This window comes from Pseudophryne corroboree, unplaced genomic scaffold, assembly GCF_028390025.1.
Source record: "Pseudophryne corroboree isolate aPseCor3 unplaced genomic scaffold, aPseCor3.hap2 scaffold_1555, whole genome shotgun sequence".
Classification (NCBI taxonomy): domain Eukaryota; kingdom Metazoa; phylum Chordata; class Amphibia; order Anura; family Myobatrachidae; genus Pseudophryne; species Pseudophryne corroboree.
This window is the reverse complement of record NW_026968187.1, coordinates 62,807-88,977: the sequence shown is the minus strand read 5'-3', so window position 1 is coordinate 88,977 and position 26,171 is coordinate 62,807. Positions and strand designations below refer to the sequence as shown.

Sequence of the window (26,171 nt, the reverse complement as noted above, 5' to 3'; positions counted from 1 at the left end):
TTAATCAGATACTTGGCTTTGTGGACACTTTTCAGAGAACAAATTAGTTAGCATAAAAATAAAGCCAGAAAATGAAGAGCTGTTTAATCACTCAATTGGATTTTTCTGCCAGCATATTTCTTTTTCTCTGCAACCCACTGCTAAATTGTGCTTCCTAGCTGTTTTTATAAAATCACTGAATCAAATCTAACTCTGATTACATCAGAGAAGGCCAGGTACCCTACACCATAAGAGGGGGTTTGCAATTTTGACTTGTCTACTTAAATATCACCAAAATCTGATCACAAGGTCAATTACGTCCCTGGGTGTGATTGAACCACCAACCTTTTGATTAATAGCTGAACACACTAACCAATTGCGCCACAGAGACACTTTGCAAAAAGTATATACTGACAAAGACTAATAAGCATTCATCTAGAACGTTTCCTAGAAAAACTTTAAAAAGTCAATAATCTGGAGAGTGTTTGTAAGATGTTTCTTCCAGCAACCAATGAAGAAACACATTGGTACTTTCGCATGATGAGTGAGTGCTTCAGGATCTCTTGCACTTACATGTGCAGCAGAGTACTGCAATGGAAGCATGCTGGGTCCATAACCCAGAGGTAGGCAGATTGAAACTATCCTTTGCTATATGCATTTTTTTTTGTTCATTAAAGTAATCCAAAACTGGGATTGATATTTTAGCTTTTATTTTTACTTAAAGTACAATAACTTTTACCATTTTAATTTGTTTTAATAGTATATTGACAGTATTGTTTTCTTTCAAAAATCCACTTAATTTTCTTTACCCTATTATTAAAATGGTAATTGACAAAAACAAACTACATTGTCACCAGAAGAGCAATACAAAATGTACAAGTGATATATTAAAATCATCTTTCCAGCTTGAATTTCAATGATGCATTGGGGCAACGATTTTGTGAGAAACATATTCACCCTTAAATAAAGATTTTCTTAATTCCTTACCTGTGTGCTAATTAGATATCACCTTGTTTTCACATTAAACAGACTTCCACATGAGAAAGCAGCAAGGATGCAGTGGCGTTAATGTTTCCTGGTGTCAACCTGTATTATTTCAGTAGATATTGAAATGAGGATGCATCTTGCTGCCTTTCCAATGAAGCAAGTTTAATTTAGTAATAGGTGAAAAACCATCCCTACAAATATGTTAATCAGATACTTGGCTTTGTGGACACTTTTCAGAGAACAAATTAGTTAGCATAAAAATAAAGCCAGAAAATGAAGAGCTGTTTAATCACTCAATTGGATTTTTCTGCCAGCATTTTTCTTTTTCTCTGCAACCCACTGCTAAATTGTGCTTCCTAGCTGTTTTTATAAAATCACTGAATCAAATCTAACTCTGATTACATCAGAGAAGGCCAGGTACCCTACACCATAACAGGGGGTTTGAAATTTTGACTTGTCTACTTAAAGATCACCAAAATCTGATAACAAGGTCAATTAAGTCCCTGGGTGGGATTGAACCACCAACCTTTTGGTTAATAGCCTTACACACTAACTGATTGCGCCACCGCGACACTTTGCAAAAGTACATACTGACAAAGGCTAATAAGCATTCATCTAGAACGATTCCTAGAAACATTTTAAAAAGTCAATAATGTGGAGAGTTTTTGTATGATGTTTCTTCCATCAACCAATGAAGAAACACATTGGTACTTTCCCATGATGAGTGAGTGCTTCAGGATCTCTTGCACTTACATGTGCAGCAGAGTACTGTAATGGAAGCATGCTGGGTCCATAACCCAGAGGTAGGCAGATTGAAACTATCCTCTGCTATATGCATTTTTTTTTTGTTAATTAAAGTAATCCAAAACTGGGATTGATATTTTTGCTCTTTTATTTTTACTTAAAGTACAATAACTTTTACCATTTTAATTTGTTTTAATAGTATATTGACAGTATTGTTTTCTTTCAAAAATCCAATTAATTTTCTTTACCCGATTATTAAAATGGTAATTGACAAAAGCAAACTACATTGTCACCAGAAGAGCAATACAAAATGTACAAGTGATATATTAAAATCATCTTTCCAGCTTGAATTTCAATGATGCATTGGGGCAACGATTTTGTGAGAAACATCTTCACCCTTAAATAAAGATTTTCTTAATTCCTTACCTGTGTGCTAATTAGATATCACCTTGTTTTCACATTAAACCGACTTCCACATGAGAAAGCAGCAAGGATGCAGTGGCGTTAATGTTTCCTGGTGTCAACCTGTATTATTTCAGTAGATATTGAAATGAGGATGCATCTTGCTGCCTTTCCAATGAAGCAAGTTTAATTTAGTAATAGGTGAAAAACCATCCCTACAAAGATGTTAATCAGATACTTGGCTTTGTGGACACTTTTCAGAGAACAAATTTGTTAGCATAAAAATAAAGCCAGAAAATGAAGAGCTGTTTAATCAGTCAATTGGATTTTTTTGCCAGCATATTTCTTTTTCTCTGCAACCCACTGCTAAATTGTGCTTCCTAGCTGTTTTTATAAAATCACTGAATCAAATCTAACTCTGATTACATCAGAGAAGGCCAGGTACCCTACACCATAACAGGGGTTTTCGAAATTTTGACTTGTCTACTTAAATATCACCAAAATCTGATCACAAGGTCAATTACGTCCCTGGGTGGGATTGAACCACCAACCTTTTGATTAATAGCTGAACACACTAACCGATTGCGCCACAGAGACACTTTGCAAAAAGTACATACTGACAAAGACTAATAAGCATTCATCTAGAACGTTTCCTAGAAAAACTTTAAAAAGTCAATAATCTGGAGAGTTTTTGTAAGATGTTTCTTCCAGCAACCAATGAAGAAACACATTGGTACTTTCGCATGATGAGTGAGTGCTTCAGGATCTCTTGCACTTACATGTGCAGCAGAGTACTGCACTGGAAGCATGCTGGGCCCATAACCCAGAGGTAGGCAGATTGAAACTATCCTTTGCTATATGCATTTTTTTTTGTTCATTAAAGTAATCCAAAACTGGGATTGATATTTTAGCTTTTATTTTTACTTAAAGTACAATAACTTTTACCATTTTAATTTGTTTTAATAGTATATTGACAGTATTGTTTTCTTTCAAAAATCCAATTAATTTTCTTTACCCGATTATTAAAATGGTAATTGACAAAAACAAACTACATTGTCACCAGAAGAGCAATACAAAATGTACAAGTGATATATTAAAATCATCTTTCCAGCTTGAATTTCAATGATGCATTGGGGCAACGATTTTGTGAGAAACATCTTCACCCTTAAATAAAGATTTTCTTAATTCCTTACCTGTGTGCTAATTAGATATCACCTTGTTTTCACATTAAACAGACTTCCACATGAGAAAGCAGCAAGGATGCAGTGGCGTTAATGTTTCCTGGTGTCAACCTGTATTATTTCAGTAGATATTGAAATGAGGATGCATCTTGCTGCCTTTCCAATGAAGCAAGTTTAATTTAGTAATAGGTGAAAAACCATCACTACAAATATGTTAATCAGATACTTGGCTTTGTGGACACTTTTCAGAGAACAAATTAGTTAGCATAAAAATAAAGCCAGAAAATGAAGAGCTGTTTAATCACTCAATTGGATTTTTCTGCCAGCATATTTCTTTTTCTCTGCAACCCACTGCTAAATTGTGCTTCCTAGCTGTTTTTATAAAATCACTGAATCAAATCTAACTCTGATTACATCAGAGAAGGCCAGGTACCCTACACCATAACAGGGGGTTTGAAATTTTGACTTGTCTACTTAAAGATCACCAAAATCTGATCACAAGGTCAATTAAGTCCCTGGGTGGGATTGAACCACCAACCTTTTGGTTAATAGCCTTACACACTAACTGATTGCGCCACAGCGACACTTTGCAAAACTATATACTGACAAAGGCTAATAAGCATTCATCTAGAACGATTCCTAGAAACATTTTAAAAAGTCAATAATGTGGAGAGTTTTTGTAAGATGTTTCTTCCATCAACCAATGAAGAAACACATTGGTACTTTCCCATGATGAGTGAGTGCTTCAGGATCTCTTGCACTTACATGTGCAGCAGAGTACTGTAATGGAAGCATGCTGGGTCCATAACCCAGAGGTAGGCAGATTGAAACTATCCTCTGCTATATGCATTTTTTTTGTTAATTAAAGTAATCCAAAACTGGGATTGATATTTTTGCTCTTTTATTTTTACTTAAAGTACAATAACTTTTACCATTTTAATTTGTTTTAATAGTATATTGACAGTATTGTTTTCTTTCAAAAATCCAATTAATTTTCTTTACCCGATTATTAAAATGGTAATTGACAAAAACAAACTACATTGTCACCAGAAGAGCAATACAAAATGTACAAGTGATATATTAAAATCATCTTTCCAGCTTGAATTTCAATGATGCATTGGGGCAACGATTTTGTGAGAAACATCTTCACCCTTAAATAAAGATTTTCTTAATTCCTTACCTGTGTGCTAATTAGATATCACCTTGTTTTCACATTAAACAGACTTCCACATGAGAAAACAGCAAAGATGCAGTGGCGTTAATGTTTCCTGGTGTCAACCTGTATTATTTCCGTAGATATTGAAATGAGGATGCATCTTGCTGCCTTTCCAATGAAGCAAGTTTAATTTAGTAATAGGTGAAAAACCATCCCTACAAAGATGTTAATCAGATACTTGGCTTTGTGGACACTTTTCAGAGAACAAATTTGTTATCATAAAAATAAAGCCAGAAAATGAAGAGCTGTTTAATCACTCAATTGGATTTTTCTGCCAGCATTTTTCTTTTTCTCTGCAACCCACTGCTAAATTGTGCTTCCTAGCTGATTTTTTATAAAATCACTTAATCAAATCTAACTCTGATTACATCAGAGAAGGCCAGGTACCCTACACCATAAGAGGGGGTTTGCAATTTTGACTTGTCTACTTAAATATCACCAAAATCTGATCACAAGGTCAATTACGTCCCTGGGTGGGATTGAACCACCAACCTTTTGACTAATAGCTGAACACACTAACCGATTGCGCCACAGAGACACTTTGCAAAAAGTCCATACTGACAAAGACTAATAAGCATTCATCTAGAACGTTTCCTAGAAAAACTTTAAAAAGTCAATAATCTGGAGAGTTTTTGTAAGATGTTTCTTCCAGCAACCAATGAAGAAACACATTGGTACTTTCGCATGATGAGTGAGTGCTTCAGGATCTCTTGCACTTACATGTGCAGCAGAGTACTGCAATGGAAGCATGCTGGGCCCATAACCCAGAGGTAGGCAGATTGAAACTATCCTTTGCTATATGCATTTTTTTTTTTGTTCATTAAAGTAATCCAAAACTGGGATTGATATTTTAGCTTTTATTTTTACTTAAAGTACAATAACTTTTACCATTTTAATTTGTTTTAATAGTATATTGACAGTATTGTTTTCTTTCAAAAATCCACTTAATTTTCTTTACCCTATTATTAAAATGGTAATTGACAAAAACAAACTACATTGTCACCAGAAGAGCAATACAAAATGTACAAGTGATATATTAAAATCATCTTTCCAGCTTGAATTTCAATGATGCATTGGGGCAACGATTTTGTGAGAAACATCTTCACCCTTAAATAAAGATTTTCTTAATTCCTTACCTGTGTGCTAATTAGATATCACCTTGTTTTCACATTAAACAGACTTCCACATGAGAAAGCAGCAAGGATGCAGTGGCGTTAATGTTTCCTGGTGTCAACCTGTATTATTTCAGTAGATATTGAAATGAGGATGCATCTTGCTGCCTTTCCAATGAAGCAAGTTTAATTTAGTAATAGGTGAAAAACCATCCCTACAAATATGTTAATCAGATACTTGGCTTTGTGGACACTTTTCAGAGAACAAATTAGTTAGCATAAAAATAAAGCCAGAAAATGAAGAGCTGTTTAATCACTCAATTGGATTTTTCTGCCAGCATATTTCTTTTTCTCTGCAACCCACTGCTAAATTGTGCTTCCTAGCTGTTTTTATAAAATCACTGAATCAAATCTAACTCTGATTACATCAGAGAAGGCCAGGTACCCTACACCATAACAGGGGGTTTGAAATTTTGACTTGTCTACTTAAAGATCACCAAAATCTGATAACAAGGTCAATTACATCCCTGGGTGGGATTGAACCACCAACCTTTTGGTTAATAGCCATACACACTAACTGATTGCGCCACAGCGACACTTTGCAAAAGTACATACTGACAAAGGCTAATAAGCATTCATCTAGAACGATTCCTAGAAACATTTTAAAAAGTCAATAATGTGGAGAGTTTTTGTAAGATGTTTCTTCCATCAACCAATGAAGAAACACATTGGTACTTTCCCATGACGAGTGAGTGCTTCAGGATCTCTTGCACTTACATGTGCAGCAGAGTACTGTAATGGAAGCATGCTGGGTCCATAACCCAGAGGTAGGCAGATTGAAACTATCCTCTGCTATATGCATTTTTTTTTGTTAATTAAATTAATCCAAAACTGGGATTGATATTTTTGCTCTTTTATTTTTACTTAAAGTACAATAACTTTTACCATTTTAATTTGTTTTAATAGTATATTGACAGTATTGTTTTCTTTCAAAAATCCAATTAATTTTCTTTACCCGATTATTAAAATGGTAATTGACAAAAACAAACTACATTGTCACCAGAAGAGCAATACAAAATGTACAAGTGATATATTAAAATCATCTTTCCAGCTTGAATTTCAATGATGCATTGGGGCAACGATTTTGTGAGAAACATCTTCACCCTTAAATAAAGATTTTCTTAATTCCTTACCTGTGTGCTAATTAGATATCACCTTGTTTTCACATTAAACAGACTTCCACATGAGAAAACAGCAAAGATGCAGTGGCGTTAATGTTTCCTGGTGTCAACCTGTATTATTTCCGTAGATATTGAAATGAGGATGCATCTTGCTGCCTTTCCAATGAAGCAAGTTTAATTTAGTAATAGGTGAAAATACATCCCTACAAAGATGTTAATCAGATACTTGGCTTTGTGGACACTTTTCAGAGAACAAATTTGTTATCATAAAAATAAACCCAGAAAATGAAGAGCTGTTTAATCACTCAATTGGATTTTTCTGCCAGCATTTTTCTTTTTCTCTGCAACCCACTGCTAAATTGTGCTTCCTAGCTGTTTTTTTTATAAAATCACTTAATCAAATCTAACTCTGATTACATCAGAGAAGGCCAGGTACCCTACACCATAAGAGGGGGTTTGCAATTTTGACTTGTCTACTTAAATATCACCAAAATCTGATTTCAAGGTCAATTACGTCCCTGGGTGGGATTGAACCACCAACCTTTTGATTAATAGCTGAACACACTAACCGATTGCGCCACAGAGACACTTTGCAAAAAGTACATACTGACAAAGATTAATAAGCATTCATCTAGAACGTTTCCTAGAAAAACTTTAAAAAGTCAATAATCTGGAGAGTTTTTGTAAGATGTTTCTTCCAGCAACCAATGAAGAAACACATTGGTACTTTCGCATGATGAGTGAGTGCTTCAGGATCTCTTGCACTTACATGTGCAGCAGAGTACTGCAATGGAAGCATGCTGGGCCCATAACCCAGAGGTAGGCAGATTGAAACTATCCTTTGCTATATGCATTTTTTTTTTGTTCATTAAAGTAATCCAAAACTGGGATTGATATTTTAGCTTTTATTTTTACTTAAAGTACAATAACTTTTACCATTTTAATTTGTTTTAGTGCAAAAGGCATATCAGCAGTCAGCACTAACTGGTGACATGCCATTTGTACAAGTAAGCCATGTGTGACTAATATATAAACATACTTTATTAAATAACACCTCAAACTATCATACCCTGGATTCAAACCTATAACCTGTTGAATTCTAATCAAACACCCTACCCATGGAGCTACTTGATCCTGCATCTTTTCTAACCTCCAAAAACAGATTCAGTTGCATTTTCCAGCGTGTTTTGTTTGCGCCTTTGCAAATGTCTTACATCGACAAACTTATTTAGTACTATTTTGCAAATAGGGTTACATTGTCGCAACATTGTGTTCCCTAATTGCTTGATTTTTTAAATGCAACAATTGATAAAGACACCTGATAATTGCTCTGTGGAGTCTTATTTTGTGTTTTGTGTTTAGTCTTTAGATCTGAATTTGAATGTACTTGTGAACTAACTTAATTTCCTACTTCTAAATTCATTCCTAAATTCACTACTTACATGAATCCTGTAGTTGGGCATTTTGGGACTTCGATTGTGGGCATTGTTTTGTGTCCAGACCAGCAGCAGGTGGTGTGCATTTGCTGGAAAGGCATCGAAGACCTCCGATATGCTGCATCTCCTGATGTGTGTCTCCCTCAAGTGGCTGTCAGCAAATGCCTGCTAGACACCCCATTCCAAGCTGATTGTGACATCATGGAACATGCATCATAGAACAGGCATGCTAAAACATGGGTCTTCAACCTGCGACCCTCCAGCTGCTGTGGAACTACACATCCCAGCATGCCCTGCCTCAGTTTTAGCATACCTTAATAGCAAAACTGTGGCAGGGCATGCTGGGATGTGTAGTTTCACAGCAGCTGGAGGGCCACAGGATGAAGACCCATGTGCTAGAGCCAAGCCGCAGGTACATTGAATGCTAGCAAGCTGAATATTTAAATCCTTTTTGTTCCGCAGCATTCCAATGCGGAAGATTCCATGGAACCAGAGATCCTTCCATTGAGAAGGACATGCTGCCTGGATGACTACACTGTGCAAATTAAATCACGGAGCCAGTTGGCTTGTGGGTGGCTCTGGTGACTGGGTGGTTGGGTGGGTGGTGTGTCGGAAGTGGAGCGCATGCAAATGATTGTGTATCATCCAGCTAGTGAGAGAGAAAACTCATGCAGGAGTGTGCCTGCTTGTCAGTGGGTTATGCACCTTGCCAGACGTTAAATCTACATAGAGCAGCTGGAGGGGACAAGAGCAGGTTTGCAAAATATAGATAGAAGAGCATATATGCTGGCGCATTCTCCATGATTGTGTCAGCTTATGTTTTGGTGCACTGCACTTTCCTCCACTAAGTTTTAGCCATTTTTGTTAAGCTCAAGTGTAGTTGCTTCTCGGCCTTTTGGCTGTGATCTTGTATCGTGGTTGAAGGGTCTGCTGGAGGGAGGGATTGTTTTCTTCATTGGCGAAAGACCAAAGATATTCCAGGATGGAAGGCTTGGGAACACTATCTGTTTTTCAGTTGTGGAAGAGCACAGAGGTCGGATTGGACTACATTCTATAGTAAAGGATATCTTTCTATTTATTGACCCTCCCCTTATATGTGTCTGTGTTACAATAAAGCTTCGGTTTTGTGAATCCCTCACCCTCTTACACTCCACACCCATAGCCTTATTAACTGTTGTATTATTGTATAGTTTAAATGTATAGTGCAGTTCATGATTTATAGTGTAGGCTGGCCTGTGCTGTAGTTCTGGAACTGTACTATACCGTCAGCATTTGTATTGTGTTTTGGCTGTGCTGCAACACTGTACTTTTGTGTGTAATGTTTATGTATGTTTTTTTAATGTCAATAAAAACTGCTTTTTCAAGCCAATATCTGAAAACAATCAATGTTTATCTTTGATGGCAATAAAAGTGGTATGATATTTGATGCTTTTGAAAGGCAATATCTGATATGTCCCCTATCTGGGAACCATATATTAAATGGCTTTTAAGAAAAGGGAGATGGGAGAAGAGCTTTCAGTACTTGTAGGACCGATGCACATAAAGAAGCAAAAAAACATACATAAACATTACACACATAAGTACCGCGTTGCGGCAATGCCAAAACACAATAGAAATGCTGACGGTATAGTACAGTTCAAGAACTACAGCACAGGCCAGCCTACACTATAAATCATGAACTGCACTATACATTTAAACTGTACAATAATACAACAGTTAATAAGGCTATGGGTGTGGAGTGTAAGAGGGTGAGGGAATCACAAGCCCGAAGCTTTATTGAAAGACTGACACATATAAGGGGAGGATTAATAAATAGAAAGACATCCTTTACTATAGAATGTAGTCCAATCCGGTCTTTCAACTCTTCCACAATTGAAAAACGGATAGTGTTCCCAAGCCTTCCATCCTGGAATATCTTTGGTCTTTTGCCAATGAAGAAAGCAATCCCTCCCTCCAGCAGACCCTTCAACCACAATACAAGATCACAGCCAAAAGGCCGAGAAGCAACTACACTTGAGCTTAACAAAAATGGCTAAAACTTAGTGGAGGAAAGTGCAGTGCACCAAAACATAAGCTGACACAATCATGGAGAATGCGCCAGCATATATGCTCTTCTATCTATATTTTGCAAACCTGCTCTTGTCCCCTCCAGCTGCTCTATGTAGATTTAACGTCTGGCAAGGTGCATAACCCACTGACAAGCAGGCACACTCCTGCATGAGTTTTCACTCTCACTAGCTGGATGATACACAATCATTTGCATGTGCTCCACCTCCGACACACCACCCACCCAACCACCCAGTCACCAGAGCCACCCACAAACCAACTGGCTCCGTGATTTAATTTGCACAGTGTAGTCATCCAGGCAGCATGTCCTTCTCAATGGAAGGATCTCTGGTTCCATGGAATCTTCCGCATTGGAATGCTGCGGAACAAAAAGGATTTAAATATTCAGCTTGCTAGCATTCAATGTACCTGCGGCTTGGCTCTAGCACATGGGTCTTCATCCTGTGGCCCTCCAGCTGCTGTGAAACTACACATCCCAGCACGCCCTGCCACAGTTTTGCTATAAGGTATGCTAAAACTGAGGCAGGGCATGCTGGGATGTGTAGTTCCACAGCAGCTGGAGGGTCGCAGGTTGAAGACCCATGTTTTAGCATGCCTGTTCTATGATGCATGTTCCGTGATGTCACAATCAGCTTGGAATGGGGTGTCTAGCAGGCATTTGCTGACAGCCACTTGAGGGAGACACACATCAGGAGATGCAGCATATCGGAGGTCTTCGATGCCTTTCCAGCAAATGCACACCACCTGCTGCTGGTCTGGACACAAAACAATGCCCACAATCGAAGTCCCAAAATGCCCAACTACAGGATTCATGTAAGTAGTGAATTTAGGAATGAATTTAGAAGTAGGAAATTAAGTTAGTTCACAAGTACATTCAAATTCAGATCTAAAGTCTAGGTAGGCCTCACGTCCTGGCAGCCGCCAGCATTTAAAAATGCCTTGATTAGAGGTACGGAATTAAATGTAGATAAGAAGTAGACACAAAATAAGACTCCGCAGAGCAGTTATCAGGTGTTTTTATCAATTGTTGCATTTAAAAAATCAAGCAATTAGGGAACACAATGTTGCAACAATGTAACCCTATTTGCAAAATAGTACTAAATAAGTTTGTCGATGTAAGACATTTGCAAAGGCGCATCCAAAACACGCTGGAAAATGCAACTGAATCTGTTTTTGGAGGCTAGAATAGGAAATGTGCATCGGTCCTACAAGTACTGAAAGCTCTTCTCCCATCTCCCTTTTCTGAAAAGCCATTTAATATATGGTTCCCAGATAGGGGACATATCAGATATTGCCTTTCAAAAGCAGCAAATATCATACCACTTCTATTGCCATCAAAGATAAACATTGATTGTTTTCAGATATTGGATTGAAAAAGCAGTCTTTATTGACATAAAGAAGCAAAAAAACATACATAAACATTACACACATAAGTACTGTGTTGCAGCACAGCCAAAACACAATACAAATGCTGTCGGTATAGTACAGTTCAAGAACTACAGCACAGGTCAGCCTACACTATAAATCATGAACTGCACTATACATTTAAACAATACAATAGTTAATAAGGCTATGGGTGTGGAGTGTAAGAGGGTGACGGAATCACAAGCCCAAAGCTTTATTGAAAGACAGACACATATAAAGGGAGGATTAATAAATACAAAGATACCCTTTACTATAGAATGTAGTCCAATCCGGTCTTTCAACTCTTCCACAACTGAAAAACGGATAGTGTTCCCAAGCCTTCCATCCTGGAATATCTTCAGTCTCTCGCCAATGAAGAAAACAATCCCTCCAGCAGACTCTTCAACCACAATACAATATCACAACCAAAAGAGCGAGAAGCAACTACACTTGCGTTTAAACAAAATGGCTAAAACTTAGTGGAGGAAAGTGCAGTGCACCAAAACATAAGCTGACACAATCATGGAGAATGCGCCAGCATATATGCTCTTCTGTCTATATTTTCCAAACCTGCTCTTGTCCCCTCCAGTTGCTCCATGTAGATTTGACGTCTGGCAAGGTGCATAACTCACTGACAAGCAGGCACACTCCTACATGAGTTTTCTCTCTCACTAGCTGGATGATACACATTCATTTGCATGTGCTCCACCTCCGACACACCGCCCACCCAACCACCCAGTCACCAGAGCCACCCACAAGCCAACTGGCTCCGTGATTTAATTTGCACAGTGCAGTCATCCAGGCAGCATGTCCTTCTCAATGGAATAATCTCTGGTTCCATGGAATCTTCCGCATTGGAATGCTGCGGAACAAAAAGGATTTAAACATTCAGCTTGCTAGCATTCAATGTACCTGCGGTTTAGTTCTAGCACATGGGTCTTCATCCTGTGGCCCTCCAGCTGCTGTGAAACTACACATCCCAGCATGCCCTGCCACAGTTTTGCTTTTAAGGTATGCTAAAACTGAGGCAGGGCATGCTGGGATATGTAGTTCCACAGCAGCTGGAGGGTCGCAGGTTGAAGACCCATGTTCTAGCATGCCTGTTCTATGATGCATGTTCCGTGATGTCACAATCAGCTTGGAATGGGGTGTCTAGCATGCATTTGCTGACAGCCACTTGAGGCAGACACACATCAGGAGATGCAGCATATCGGAGGTCTTCGATGCCTTTCCAGCAAATGCACACCACCAGCTGCTGGTCTGGACACAAAACAATGCCCACAATTGAAGGCTCAAAATGCCCAACTACAGGATTAATGTAAGTAGTGAATTTAGGAATGAATTTAGAAGTAGGAAATTAAGTTAGTTCACAAGTACATTCAAATTCAGATCTAAAGACTAGGTAGGCCTCACGTCCTGGCAGCACCCAGCATTTAAAAATGCCTTGATTATAGGTAGGGAATTAAATGTAGATAAGAAGTAGACACAAAAGAAGACTCCACAGAGCAATTATCAGGTGTCTTTATCAATTTTTGCATTTAAAAAATCAAGCAATTAGGGAACACAATGTTGCGACAATGTAACCCTATTTGCAAAATAGTACTAAATAAGTTTGTCGATGTAAGACATTTGCAAAGGCGCAAACAAAACACGCTGGAAAATGCAACTGAATCTGTTTTTGGAGGTTAGAATAGATGCAGGATCAAGTAGCTCAATGGGTAGGGTGTTTGATTAGAATTTAACAGGTTTTAGGTTTGAATCCTGGGTATGATAGTTTGAGGTGTTATTTAATAAAGTATGTTTATATATTAGTCACACATGGCTTACTTGTACAAATGGCATGTCACCAGTTAGTGCTGACTGCTGATATGCCATTTACACAAACATGCCATGTGTGACTGTATATGCATTTAAGGAGGGCACCCCTGCAATACCACAAACCATTGAGTGTCAAGTATACTAGATATATCTTCATATCTCATGTGCTTTCTCTGAGACCAATCTTGTTATGCCCCTTCCCCACAAGGCATGCGCCTTTTGTCCATATTGCAAAAATGGGGGGGAGGGCATATAATTCTCTGTCACAGGGCACCAAAAAGTCTAGTTATGGCTCTGGTATGCATTATGTAATCTGGCAGACCATCTCTCCAACACTGGCTGGTTGGAATAGAAATCCGGTTATCTATGTGAGCAAATGACCATCAACGATTTACTCTCAAACACTAAAAAATGGACAAAAATGGTCCCCTAAACAAATTGGTTAAATTTTGGGTTTAACCAATTTGTGTAATGACCATTTTTGACCACTTTTCTAGTGTTTGGGAGCAAATGGTTAATTGACATTTGCTCCTATACATTACCAGATTTTCATTCCAACCATCCAGACTGGATAGATAGCCTGACAGATAATTGTGTAGTGTACGCCCAGGATAACTGTTAGTCATGCTTTATTTTATGGCGGCACATAAATGGGTGGACAGATCCAGGGCAAGCACTGCCCACTCATGCATAGTTGTCAACTGATGTGAAGTTCCAGGGGGCAATCTCAGTTATAAAGGGAAGTATCTGGAAATTGTCCCTAGTTAAAAAAAAAAAAAAAAATTTGATCAACTCCATTTATTTAGTATGATATCCCAGGTGATAGGATGCCGGCAGTCAGAACAACATACTTTATTAAATAACACATCTCAAACTACCATACCCAGGATTCAAACCTATAACCTGTTGAATTCTAATCAAACACCCTACCTATTGAGCTATTTGATCCTGCATAAAAATTGTGAACATTATATGAAGCTATTGGTACTTTGCAAAAAAAAAGAATCAGCATTACAACGCAGCAGATCCATGCAGTTTGCAGCCACACACTACATGTATCTGCTCAGCCACAATGCTGATTATTTCTTCACAAAGTACAAGGTGAGCTCCAAACAGAATTCTCTAGCTTAGAATTATACCTTTCTTTGCCAAACCTAGAAGTCGGGTCCCCCACCCTGGGATCCCCCAGAGGGAGGCCTGCACCGTCATGCGGCAGGCTTGTCCGTTTTGGAAGCAGGCTGATGGGCAGCCCAGGATTGCTTCAGTCTGGGCTTGGCAGGTCTGGAAACATGAGCTTGCTTTGGGTATGCCTGACCTTGGGTACGCTTTACCTGGAGGATGAAAGGGCCAAGAAAAGTACTTTTAGCCTTCTGCGTGGTAGGAGTCATACTAGGTAGGCAAGCTGTTTTAGCAGTAGCCAGATCAGCTACAATCTTATTGAGGTCTTCTCCAAAAGGAGATTCAACTGAGGCAGCACAAGGGAACTCTCATCTGGGGACAACAACTGCAGGGAGAACACATATTTTCAGATGAACATGGTAGGGCAGAAGGCTGCCTAATACTGAAGCACCCCCAAACAACAAATCAAATGCAACTTACTTGACAGAGATGTGCCTGAGCAACGGCCCTCCCCAGCCCTATCCCAAATCATACTTATTTTGCATAGGAGATACCATGGTCATGAAGATTGTTCTCCCAGGGTTAGGTTCATTCATTGCATTCTGGGTATGCTGACCCCTGTGATTTCCCCAAATGTGGGAAACTCGACTGCATTATTTGTGGTAGTGGGGGACTGTATTTGTGCTTTCCTCTGGTCAGCTCTGGTAAAATTCAGATTTCTTTGTCTCAGATCTTCCTCTAGCCTTGTTCTTCTTTCGAGAGTTCCCTTGTGCTGCCTCAGTTGGATCTCCTTCACTTGACAGGGGGGTGCCCGAGCAGCGACCCTCCCCAGCTCTAGCCCAACTCCTACTTACCTGCCAGGTGAGATACTATGATCATGAAGTTGCTTCTCCCAGGGCAAGGCTCACCCATTGCACTCTGGGTGTGCTGCCCCTGCGATTTCCCCAAATGTGGGAAACTTGACTGCATAATTTGAGTTTTCCCTGGTCGGCTCTCATGTAATTCAGATCTCTTTGTCTCAGGTCTCTCTCCAGCCTAGTTTGCTGTCTGGTTCCACTTCTTTTTTCTTGAGCCCCTCCCTTCTATACCCTTGTGCACTATCCTGACTTCTCCTCCCGTCTGCTTACTTTGTGCCTCCCAATGCACAATGCAAACTACGGGTAGTGCTGCAGGGCCCACACCCTTTTACTTGCTTTACAGAGCAGCTCTGGAGCTGTTACAGTGCCCAGCTGCTGCAAGAAATCAGCTTGAATGCTTCAGGGGCTGGGGAATGGCCAACATGAGCCCCACACCGAAGGAGGGTGGGGGTGCTTAATGCGAACTAGGGGTCATCCAAGCACCACAAAAGGCCTCCATGCCCTGCACGCTCCTTTTCTCTTTTCATATGCAGACAAGGGTTGAAGCCAACTTTGACCCACTGCTTGGATGACATCACCATATTCAAATCCATCTGCTGCAGGCCATCCCCCAGGAATGCTTGCACTAGTTGTTGCATTTGGTTTGTTGTTTGGGGGTGCTTCAGTATTAGGCAGCCTTCTGCCACCCCATGTTCATCTGAAAATATGTGTTCTCCCTGCAGTTGTTGTCCCCAGATGAGAGTTCCCTTGTGCTGCCTCAGTTGAATCTCCTTTACTTGACAGAGATGTGCCTGAGCAGCGGCCCTCCCCAGCCCTATCCCAAATCATACTTATTTTGCATAGGAGATACTATTGTCATGAAGATTGTTTTCCCAGGGTGAGGTTCATTCATTGCATTCTGGGTATGCTGACCCCTGTGATTTCCCCAAATGTGGGAAACTCGACTGCATTATTTGTGGTAGTGGTGGACTGTGTTTGTGCTTTCCTCTGGTCAGCTCTGGTAAAGTCAGATTTCTTTGTCTCAGATCTTCCTCTAGCCTTGTTCTTCTTTTGAGAGTTCCCTTGTGCTGCCTCAGTTGGATCTCCTTCACTTGAAAGGTAGTGCCCGAGCAGCGACCCTCCCCAGCTCTAGCCCAACTCCTACTAACCTGCCAGGTGAGATACTATGATCATGAAGGTGCTTCTCCCAGGGCAAGGCTCACCCATTGCACTCTGGGTGTGCTGCCCCTTGCGATTTCCCCAAATGTGGGAAACTTGACTGCATAATTTGTGTTTCCCCTGGACGGCTCTCGTATAATTCAGATCTCTTTGTCTCAGGTCTCTCTCCAGCCTAGTATGCTGTCTGTTTCCACTTCTCTTTTCTTGAGCCCCTCCCTTCTATAACCTTGTGCACTATCCTGACTTCTCCTCCCGTCTGCTTACTTTGTGCCTTCCAATGCACAATGCAAACTACAGGTAGTGCTGCAGGGCCCACACCCTTTTACTTGCCTTACAGAGCAGCTCTGGAGCTGTTACAGTACCCAGCTGCTGCAAGAAATCAGCTTGAATGCTTCAGGGGCTGGGGCATGGCCAACATGAGCCCCACACCGAAGGAGGGTGGGGGTGTTTAATGCAAACTAGGGGTCATCCAAGCGTCGCAAAAGGCCGCCATGCCCTGCATATCCCTTTTCTCTTTTCATAAGCAGACGAGGGTTGAAGCCAACTTTGACCCACTGCTTGGATGACATCACTTGCTGCCTTTCCAATGAAGCAAGTTTAATTTAGTAATAGGTGAAAAACCATCCCTACAAAGGTGTTAATCAGATACTTGGCTTTGTGGACACTTTTCAGAGAACAAATTAGTTAGCATAAAAATAAAGCCAGAAAATGAAGAGCTGTTTAATCACTCAATTGGATTTTTCTGCAAGCGTATTTCTTTTTCTCTGCAACCCACTGCTAAGTTGTGCTTCCTAGCTGTTCTTTTATAAAATCACTTAATCAAATCTAACTCTGATTACATCAGAGAAGGCCAGGTACCCTACACCATAAGAGGGGGTTTGAAATTTTGACTTGTCTACTTAAAGATCACCAAAATCTGATGACAAGGTCAATAACATCCCTGGGTGGGATTGAACCACCAACCCTTTGGTTAATAACCAAACACACTAACCGATTGCACCACCGAGACACTTTGCAAAAGTACATACTGACAAAGGTTAATAAGCATTCATCTAGAACGTTTCCTAGAAAACTTTAAAAAGTCAATAATCTGGAGAGTTTTTGTAAGATGTTTCTTCCATCAACCAATGAAGAAACGCATTGGTACTTTCCCATGATGAGTGAGTGCTTCAGGATCTCTTGCACTTACATGTGCAGCAGAGTACTGCAATGGAAGCATGCTGGGCCCCTTAACCCAGAGGTAGGCAGATTGAAACTATCCTCTGCTATATGCATTTTTTTTTTGTTAATTAAAGTAATCCAAAACTGGGATTGATATTTTTGCTCTTTTATTTTTACTTAAAGTACAATAACTTTTACCATTTTAATTTGTTTTAATAGTATATTGACAGTATTGTTTTCTTTCAAAAATCCACTTAATTTTCTTTACCCTATTATTAAAATGGTAATTGACAAAAACAAACTACATTGTCACCAGAAGAGCAATACAAAATGTACAAGTGATATATTAAAATCATCTTTCCAGCTTGAATTTCAATGATGCATTGGGGCAACGATTTTGTGAGAAACATCTTCACCCTTAAATAAAGATTTTCTTAATTCCTTACCTGTGTGCTAATTAGATATCACCTTGTTTTCACATTAAACAGACTTCCACATGAGAAAGCAGCAAGGATGCAGTGGCGTTAATGTTTCCTGGTGTCAACCTGTATTATTTCAGTAGATATTGAAATGAGGATGCATCTTGCTGCCTTTCCAATGAAGCAAGTTTAATTTAGTAATAGGTGAAAAACCATCCCTACAAAGATGTTAATCAGATACTTGGCTTTGTGGACACTTTTCAGAGAACAAATTTGTTAGCATAAAAATAAAGCCAGAAAATGAAGAGCTGTTTAATCACTCAATTTGATTTTTTTGCCAGCATATTTCTTTTTCTCTGCAAACCACTGCTAAATTGTGCTTCCTAGCTGTTTTTATAAAATCACTGAATCAAATCTAACTCTGATTACATCAGAGAAGGCCAGGTACCCTACACCATAACAGGGGTTTTTGAAATTTTGACTTGTCTACTTAAAGATCACCAAAATCTGATAACAAGGTCAATTACATCCCTGGGTGGGATTGAACCACCAACCTTTTGGTTAATAGCTGTACACACTAACTGATTGCGCCACAGCGACACTTTGCAAAAGTACATACTGACAAAGGCTAATAAGCATTCATCTAGAACGTTTCCTAGAAAAACTTTAAATAGTCAATAATCTGGAGAGTTTTTGTAAGATGTTTCTTCCATCAACCAATGAAGAAACACATTGGTACTTTCCCATGATGAGTGAGTGCTTCAGGATCTCTTGCAATTACATGTGCAGCAGAGTACTGTAATGGAAGCATGCTGGGTCCATAGCCCAGAGGTAGGCAGATTGAAACTATCCTCTGCTATATGCGTTTTTTTTTTTGTTAATTAAAGTAATCCAAAACTGGGATTGATATTTTTGCTCTTTTATTTTTACTTAAAGTACAATAACTTTTACCATTTTCATTTGTTTTAATAGTATATTGACAGTATTGTTTTCTTTCAAAAATCCACTTAATTTTCTTTACCCGATTATTAAAATGGTAATTGACAAAAACAAACTACATTGTCACCAGAAGAGCAATACAAAATGTACAAGTGATATATTAAAATCATCTTTCCAGCTTGAATTTCAATGATGCATTGGGGCAACGATTTTGTGAGAAACATCTTCACCCTTAAATAAATATTTTCTTAATTCCTTACCTGTGTGCTAATTAGATATCACCTTGTTTTCACATTAAACAGACTTCCACATGAGAAAGCACAAAGGATGCAGTGGCGTTAATGTTTCCTGGTGTCAACCTGTATTATTTCAGTAGATATTGAAATGAGGATGCATCTTGCTGCCTTTCCAATGAAGCAAGTTTAATTTAGTAATAGGTTAAAAACCATCCCTACAAATGTGTTAATCAGAAACTTGGCTTTGTGGACACTTTTCAGAGAACAAATTTGTTAGCATAAAAATAAAGCCAGAAAATGAAAAGCTGTTTAATCACTCAATTGGATTTTTTTGCCAGCATATTTCTTTTTCTCTGCAACCCACTGCTAAATTGTGCTTCCTAGCTGTTTTTATAAAATCACTGAATCAAATCTAACTCTGATTACATCAGAGAAGGCCAGGTACCCTACACCATAAGAGGGGGTTTGAAATTTTCACTTGTCTACATAAAGATCACCAAAATCTGATAACAAGGTCAATTACGTCCCTGGGTGGGATTGAACCACCAACCTTTTGGTTAATAGCCTTACACAGTAACTGATTGCGCCACAGCAACACTTTGTAAAAGTCCATACTGACAAAGGCTAATAAGCATTCATCTAGAACGATTCCTAGAAACATTTTAAAAAGTCAATAATGTGGAGAGTTTTTGTAAGATGTTTCTTCCATCAACCAATGAAGAAACACATTGGTACTTTCCCATGATGAGTGAGTGCTTCAGGATCTCTTGCACTTACATGTGCAGCAGAGTACTGTAATGGAAGCATGCTGGGTCCATAACCCAGAGGTAGGCAGATTGAAACTATCCTTTGCTATATGCATTTTTTTTTTGTTCATTAAAGTAATCCAAAACTGGGTTTGATATTTTAGCTTTTATTTTTACTTAAAGTACAATAACTTTTACCATTTTAATTTGTTTTAGTGCAAATGGCATATCAGCAGTCAGCACTAACTGGTGACATGCCATTTGTACAAGTAAGCCATGTGTGACTAATATATAAACATGCTTTATTAAATAACACCTCAAACTATCATACCCAGGATTCAAACCTATAACCTGTTGAATTCTAATCAAACACCCTACCCATGGAGCTACTTGATCCTGCATCTTTTCTAACCTCCAAAAACAGATTCAGTTGCATTTTCCAGCGTGTTTTGTTTGCGCCTTTGCAAATGTCTTACATCGACAAACTTATTTAGTACTATTTTGCAAATAGGGTTACATTGTCGCAACATTGTGCTCCCTAATTGCTTGATTTTTTAAATGCAACAATTGATAAAGACACCTGATAATTGCTCTGTGGAGTCTTATTTTGTGTTTTGTGTTTAGTCTTTAGATCTGAATTTGAATGTACTTGTGAACTAACTTAATTTCCTACTTCTAAATTCATTCCTAAATTCACTACTTACATGAATCCTGTAGTTGGGCATTTTGGGACTTCGATTGTGGGCATTGTTTTGTGTCCAGACCAGCAGCAGGTGGTGTGCATTTGCTGGAAAGGCATCGAAGACCTCCGATATGCTGCATCTCCTGATGTGTGTCTCCCTCAAGTGGCTGTCAGCAAATGCCTGCTAGACACCCCATTCCAAGCTGATTGTGACATCATGGAACATGCATCATAGAACAGGCATGCTAAAACATGGGTCTTCAACCTGCGACCCTCCAGCTGCTGTGGAACTACACATCCCAGCATGCCCTGCCTCAGTTTTAGCATACCTTAATAGCAAAACTGTGGCAGGGCATGCTGGGATGTGTAGTTTCACAGCAGCTGGAGGGCCACAGGATGAAGACCCATGTGCTAGAGCCAAGCCGCAGGTACATTGAATGCTAGCAAGCTGAATATTTAAATCCTTTTTGTTCCGCAGCATTCCAATGCGGAAGATTCCATGGAACCAGAGATCCTTCCATTGAGAAGGACATGCTGCCTGGATGACTACACTGTGCAAATTAAATCACGGAGCCAGTTGGCTTGTGGGTGGCTCTGGTGACTGGGTGGTTGGGTGGGTGGTGTGTCGGAAGTGGAGCGCATGCAAATGATTGTGTATCATCCAGCTAGTGAGAGAGAAAACTCATGCAGGAGTGTGCCTGCTTGTCAGTGGGTTATGCACCTTGCCAGACGTTAAATCTACTTAGAGCAGCTGGAGGGGACAAGAGCAGGTTTGCAAAATATAGATAGAAGAGCATATATGCTGGCGCATTCTCCATGATTGTGTCAGCTTATGTTTTGGTGCACTGCACTTTCCTCCACTAAGTTTTAGCCATTTTTGTTAAGCTCAAGTGTAGTTGCTTCTCAGCCTTTTGGCTGTGATCTTGTATCGTGGTTGAAGGGTCTGCTGGAGGGAGGGATTGTTTTCTTCATTGGCGAAAGACCAAAGATATTCCAGGATGGAAGGCTTGGGAACACTATCTGTTTTTCAGTTGTGGAAGAGCACAGAGGTCGGATTGGACTACATTCTATAGTAAAGGATATCTTTCTATTTATTGACCCTCCCCTTATATGTGTCTGTGTTACAATAAAGCTTCGGTTTTGTGAATCCCTCACCCTCTTACACTCCACACCCATAGCCTTATTAACTGTTGTATTATTGTATACTTTAAATGTATAGTGCAGTTCATGATTTATAGTGTAGACTGGCCTGTGCTGTAGTTCTTGAACTGTACTATACCGTCAGCATTTGTATTGTGTTTTGGCTGTGCTGCAACACTGTATTTATGTGTGCAATGTTTATGTATGTTTTTTTTTTATGTCAATAAAGACTGCTTTTTCAAGCCAATATCTGAAAACAATCAATGTTTATCTTTGATGGCAATAAAAGTGGTATGATATTTGATGCTTTTGAAATCCAATATCTGATATGTCCCCTATCTGGGAACCATATATTAAATGGCTTTTCAGAAAAGGGAGATGGGAGAAGAGCTTTCATTACTTGTAGGACCGATGCACATAAAGAAGCAAAAAAACATACATAAACATTACACACATAAGTACCCGCGTTGCGGCACAGCCAAAACACAATAGAAATGCTGATGGTATAGTACAGTTCAAGAACTACAGCACAGGCCAGCCTACACTATAAATCATGAACTGCACTATACATTTAAACTGTACAATAATACAACAGTTAATAAGGCTATGGGTGTGGAGTGTAAGAGGGTGAGGGAATCACAAGCCCGAAGCTTTATTGAAAGACTGACACATATAAGGGGAGGTTTAATAAATAGAAAGACATCCTTTACTATAGAATGTAGTCCAATCCGACCTCTGTGCTCTTCCACAACTGAAAAACAGATAGTGTTCCCAAGCCTTCCATCCTGGAATATCTTTGGTCTTTCGCCAATGAAGAAAGCAATCCCTCCCTCCAGCAGACCCTTCAACCACAATACAAGATCACAGCCAAAAGGCCGAGAAGCAACTACACTTGAGCTTAACAAAAATGGCTAAAACTTAGTGGAGGAAAGTGCAGTGCACCAAAACATAAGCTGACACAATCATGGAGAATGCGCCAGCATATATGCTCTTCTATCTATATTTTGCAAACATGCTCTTGTCCCCTCCAGCTGCTCTATGTAGATTTAACGTCTGGCAAGGTGCATAACCCACTGACAAGCAGGCACACTCCTGCATGAGTTTTCACTCTCACTAGCTGGATGATACACAATCATTTGCATGTGCTCCACCTCCGACACACCACCCACCCAACCACCCAGTCACCAGAGCCACCCACAAACCAACTGGCTCCGTGATTTAATTTGCACAGTGTAGTCATCCAGGCAGCATGTCCTTCTCAATGGAAGGATCTCTGGTTCCATGGAATCTTCCGCATTGGAATGCTGCGGAACAAAAAGGATTTAAATATTCAGCTTGCTAGCATTCAATGTACCTGCGGCTTGGCTCTAGCACATGGGTCTTCATCCTGTGGCCCTCCAGCTGCTGTGAAACTACACATCCCAGCACGCCCTGCCACAGTTTTGCTATAAGGTATGCTAAAACTGAGGCAGGGCATGCTGGGATGTGTAGTTCCACAGCAGCTGGAGGGTCGCAGGTTGAAGACCCATGTTTTAGCATGCCTGTTCTATGATGCATGTTCCGTGATGTCACAATCAGCTTGGAATGGGGTGTCTAGCAGGCATTTGCTGACAGCCACTTGAGGGAGACACACATCAGGAGATGCAGCATATCGGAGGTCTTTGATGCCTTTCCAGCAAATGCACACCACCTGCTGCTGGTCTGGACACAAAACAATGCCCACAATCGAAGTCCCAAAATGCCCAACTACAGGATTCATGTAAGTAGTGAATTTAGGAATGAATTTAGAAGTAGGAAATTAAGTTAGTTCACAAGTACATTCAAATTCAGATCTAAAGTCTAGGTAGGCCTCACGTCCTGGCAGCCGCCAGCATTTAAAAATGCCTTGATTAGAGGTACGGAATTAAATGTAGATAAGAAGTAGACACAAAATAAGACTCCGCAGAGCAGTTATCAGGTGTTTTTATCAATTGTTGCATTTAAAAAATCAAGCAATTAGGGAACACAATGTTGCAACAATGTAACCCTATTTGCAAAATAGTACTAAATAAGTTTGTCGATGTAAGACATTTGCAAAGGCGCATCCAAAACACGCTGGAAAATGCAACTGAATCTGTTTTTGGAGGCTAGAATAGGAAATGTGCATCGGTCCTACAAGTACTGAAAGCTCTTCTCCCATCTCCCTTTTCTGAAAAGCCATTTAATATATGGTTCCCAGATAGGGGACATATCAGATATTGCCTTTCAAAAGCAGCAAATATCATACCACTTCTATTGCCATCAAAGATAAACATTGATTGTTTTCAGATATTGGATTGAAAAAGCAGTCTTTATTGACATAAAGAAGCAAAAAAACATACATAAACATTACACACATAAGTACTGTGTTGCAGCACAGCCAAAACACAATACAAATGCTGTCGGTATAGTACAGTTCAAGAACTACAGTACAGGTCAGCCTACACTATAAATCATGAACTGCACTATACATTTAAACAATACAATAGTTAATAAGGCTATGGGTGTGGAGTGTAAGAGGGTGACGGAATCACAAGCCCAAAGCTTTATTGAAAGACAGACACATATAAAGGGAGGATTAATAAATACAAAGATACCCTTTACTATAGAATGTAGTCCAATCCGGTCTTTCAACTCTTCCACAACTGAAAAACGGATAGTGTTCCCAAGCCTTCCATCCTGGAATATCTTCAGTCTCTCGCCAATGAAGAAAACAATCCCTCCAGCAGACTCTTCAACCACAATACAATATCACAGCCAAAAGAGCGAGAAGCAACTACACTTGCGTTTAAACAAAATGGCTAAAACTTAGTGGAGGAAAGTGCAGTGCACCAAAACATAAGCTGACACAATCATGGAGAATGCGCCAGCATATATGCTCTTCTGTGTATATTTTCCAAACCTGCTCTTGTCCCCTCCAGTTGCTCCATGTAGATTTGACGTCTGGCAAGGTGCATAACTCACTGACAAGCAGGCACACTCCTGCATGAGTTTTCTCTCTCACTAGCTGGATGATACACATTCATTTGCATGTGCTCCACCTCCGACACACCGCCCACCCAACCACCCAGTCACCAGAGCCACCCACAAGCCAACTGGCTCCGTGATTTAATTTGCACAGTACAGTCATCCAGGCAGCATGTCCTTCTCAATGGAATAATCTCTGGTTCCATGGAATCTTCCGCATTGGAATGCTGCGGAACAAAAAGGATTTAAACATTCAGCTTGCTAGCATTCAATGTACCTGCGGTTTGGTTCTAGCACATGGGTCTTCATCCTGTGGCCCTCCAGCTGCTGTGAAACTACACATCCCAGCATGCCCTGCCACAGTTTTGCTATTAAGGTATGCTAAAACTGAGGCAGGGCATGCTGGGATATGTAGTTCCACAGCAGCTGGAGGGTCGCAGGTTGAAGACCCATGTTCTAGCATGCCTGTTCTATGATGCCTGTTCCGTGATGTCACAATCAGCTTGGAATGGGGTGTCTAGCATGCATTTGCTGACAGCCACTTGAGGCAGACACACATCAGGAGATGCAGCATATCGGAGGTCTTCGATGCCTTTCCAGCAAATGCACACCACCAGCTGCTGGTCTGGACACAAAACAATGCCCACAATTGAAGGCTCAAAATGCCCAACTACAGGATTAATGTAAGTAGTGAATTTAGGAATGAGTTTAGAAGTAGGAAATTAAGTTAGTTCACAAGTACATTCAAATTCAGATCTAAAGACTAGGTAGGCCTCACGTCCTGGCAGCACCCAGCATTTAAAAATGCCTTGATTATAGGTAGGGAATTAAATGTAGATAAGAAGTAGACACAAAAGAAGACTCCACAGAGCAATTATCAGGTGTCTTTATCAATTTTTGCATTTAAAAAATCAAGCAATTAGGGAACACAATGTTGCGACAATGTAACCCTATTTGCAAAATAGTACTAAATAAGTTTGTCGATGTAAGACATTTGCAAAGGCGCAAACAAAACACGCTGGAAAATGCAACTGAATCTGTTTTTGGAGGTTAGAATAGATGCAGGATCAAGTAGCTCAATGGGTAGGGTGTTTGATTAGAATTTAACAGGTTATAGGTTTGAATCCTGGGTATGATAGTTTGAGGTGTTATTTAATAAAGTATGTTTATATATTAGTCACACATGGCTTACTTGTACAAAT

At 39.7% G+C, this 26,171-nt stretch overlaps 4 non-coding genes across 4 annotated transcripts; all 4 read left to right on the top strand.

Moving 5' to 3' along the window:
• Positions 1–15,176: 15,176 nt before the first annotated feature.
• On the top strand, positions 15,177–15,340 carry LOC135000580 (U1 spliceosomal RNA). The gene has a single exon (XR_010202429.1). It is a non-coding gene; the product is annotated as a U1 spliceosomal RNA (small nuclear RNA).
• A 152-nt stretch (positions 15,341–15,492) lies between these two features.
• LOC135000540 (U1 spliceosomal RNA) lies at positions 15,493–15,655 on the top strand. Its single transcript, XR_010202397.1, has one exon. It is a non-coding gene; the product is annotated as a U1 spliceosomal RNA (small nuclear RNA).
• A 674-nt stretch (positions 15,656–16,329) lies between these two features.
• On the top strand, positions 16,330–16,493 carry LOC135000595 (U1 spliceosomal RNA). Its single transcript, XR_010202444.1, has one exon. It is a non-coding gene; the product is annotated as a U1 spliceosomal RNA (small nuclear RNA).
• Positions 16,494–16,643: 150 nt separating this feature from the next.
• LOC135000612 (U1 spliceosomal RNA) lies at positions 16,644–16,807 on the top strand. The gene has a single exon (XR_010202461.1). It is a non-coding gene; the product is annotated as a U1 spliceosomal RNA (small nuclear RNA).
• The last annotated feature ends 9,364 nt before the right edge of the window (positions 16,808–26,171 follow it).